Here is a 2,916-nt window from a genome sequence, read left to right on the forward strand (position 1 = left end):
ACATTCTACTAACATGCTGGGAACAGAAATTAGTCTCACCAGTCTGTAGTTCCCTAGCTTACCTCTGGAGCCCTTTTGTAAAGATTACTGTTACACTGGTTACCCTCCAGTCCTCTGGGACTGAGCCTGGTTTGAGCGATCAGTTGGATACCTCCTAAAATGTCAAGCTCTTTTAGAACTCTTGCCTGAATGCCCACTGGTCCTAGGGTCTTGTTACAGTGCACTATTACCTCTGTTGAGTCAGGTCTTCATATTTATCCTGTAAAAGTATTGTATGTGGTGTGGAACCTCCCTAACATCCTCTGTAGTAGAGACTGATGCAAAGAATTCATTTATCTTCTCTGATGTGGCCTATTTTCCCCAGAGTATACCTTATACACTGTAGTCATCTAGTGGCCCCACCAACTCGGCAACAGGCTGATATACTTGAAAATAAATATTAGCAGCTTTTATGGCTTTAGCAAGATGCTGCTCAAATTATTTTTTTTTTTGGCCTGCCATATTATGATTATTATGATTTTATATTGAACTCACCAGAGTTTCTGTGCCTACTTTCTTCATTTGAGCATCATTTCCACCTTTTGGAATTAGGACTTTTCATCTCAAGCAGCCTCAATTCTACCATTAAATCATTCTGGTATTCAGTTTTGGGGGTTGTTGTTTTTTCTTTTCGGAGACTTTGATTTATGGTATATATGACCCTCCAATACAGTGTTTATAAACAGCTCTCTACTGCCTCTGAGCATTTTACCATTTTCTTCTAAGTAACTCACATATTTGTGTAGCTCTCCTTTTTACACTTAAATATTGCTCTAGTAGAAACACTGCTGTGGACTCTAGGGAGGAATGGGAATTTAGGCAGAGCTCCTATGCTGTGTTTTAATACTGGGTAGATATAGGCAGCGCCTGGGGTGCTCCTGATTACTCTTTAGAGGTGCCTAACGTTTCCCAAAGGAGTATTAAGATAATAAATCCAGTTAGGATTGTAACATAGTCAAATACTATGGTTACGGAGCTCTAGAAGTAGCTAATGTGATGAGAATTCACTTTTCTGTGTGAAGTACAACTTGATTCTCAAAACCCAGGGTAGTGATACTAAAGTGAAAATGAGTATTTCTATGAAGAACTCAAGCAAATGTTGAGGTAAAAATATGTGCATTATATTGCCTTTGACTTTGCTCTACAACATAACAAACTACTTAGCGTATCAGGAGAGGGGAAAAGAGAAGGATTGAGTCAAGCAAGCAAATATCTATTCCTCCGTTAAAAAAAAATCTAAAATGTGCAGACTAGAAATCTAATACTGAATTCCTGCATCAAATCTTTTCTTGATCACCAGTCAACCAAGCAACATCTGTGCAAGCCAGTTGGCTCTAGACAGCTCCTGTGGCTCGTGAAGGGCTACTTCTTGGCAGGTTCTTTTTTAACTCTAATTGAAAGGTTAATCAAATCAGTCAGACTTGTATGTTGGCTAAATAAACACACTCTCTCCACTGATGATGAAACAGGTGCATTATTGCTCACATTTCCCAGGGGGTTCATTTGTTCCATTATTGCATTCACTTTTCCTCAAGCTACTGTATGCAATATGTGACAGCATTTTGGATAGTTTTCATGAAATTAAATTACATTACCTGTAAGGAGCTATTGCATTCGCATCTTCTATTATATTTTTCTGCCAAACAGTAATACATCAACAGCACTACATGGTTTCTGAAGATGACGGGATAAATTAATCCTAAAAGGCGAGAACTCTTATTAAAAAAAGGGCACGTAGGCTGAGCCAATTCCAACAATCCACTCTCAGCAGTAGGCAAAATTACTGTTACATTCAGTGCTAGTCTCTCTCTTAGTAAAACTGAAAGAATTTGTGCTGCAAAAAAGGAGCCTTATTAGCCTCTGGAATCTAATCCTGCAATGATTATGAATGTGCTTAATTGTATGTAGTGAGTAATCCTCAATGACTATTGACCAAGTGTAAAGTTATACCTTTGCATAGTCCAGGGTTAAATCTGATACAGGATCAAACTGTGCAAAATACTCTGAAGTCCTAAAACTATGCTAAGTATTATTAGAACCACAGTAGACAGAAATGATCTGAGCCAAAAATATTTATGCTTAACAACTATATATATAAAAAATAAAAATGCTGAGCCCAGGCAACAAAGCCAGATAATTCCTTTTAAAGAGGCATCTAATAAAAGACTCACTTGTAATCAATGCTCACTGTAAAGAAAAATGATTTTTTAAAATTGCATGCAACAAATAACACATCCCATTTAGGGTTTTTTACATTTCATACATACGCCTATATGTACATACGTATGTATCCTAATCGTCTATTTGATAAACATTTCAAGAACGGCAAATTTCCTGTTTTTCTTCAAAGCAATAACCTATCAGTAAATACCTCACCAATTCCCACTGCAATTTTCCCCCTGCTTCTGTAATTTCTACACATCTTAAACCAAAATAGAAGCCATTTCTGTAACTGGAGGTTGATTATTTAAATATAAACAACAAAATTACTTCTTTCAGGCCTCATGGAGGAGGGATCACTATATTATAAAGAGCTTCACGGGGAATGGCTTACCAACTGGTGTCACAAGTATGTGCAACTTGAGGAGAAAGCTGTGTCAATGTTTTCCTCTTGGTCTGATCTTTGCTAACTTCTGATCTCTCGGACTCGCCATCTGCATTAATCAAGAGTCAGCTCGTACCTCATGGCTGTGTCCCTTGCAATTAATGCAGTCATATTCATGCTACAAAACCTTTTTATACATAGATAAAATATGTAACGGCTGTATCACACAAAACTCCCCAAACTTCAAGGAAAAACGTATAAAACAAAGCTAAAATGACTAGGTCGAACGGTCACAAACTCCTGCAAGACCATTTCAGGCTGGACATAAGGAA

Source organism: Crocodylus porosus, unplaced genomic scaffold (assembly GCF_001723895.1).
Source record: "Crocodylus porosus isolate Cpor-Errol unplaced genomic scaffold, CroPor_comp1, whole genome shotgun sequence".
Classification (NCBI taxonomy): domain Eukaryota; kingdom Metazoa; phylum Chordata; order Crocodylia; family Crocodylidae; genus Crocodylus; species Crocodylus porosus.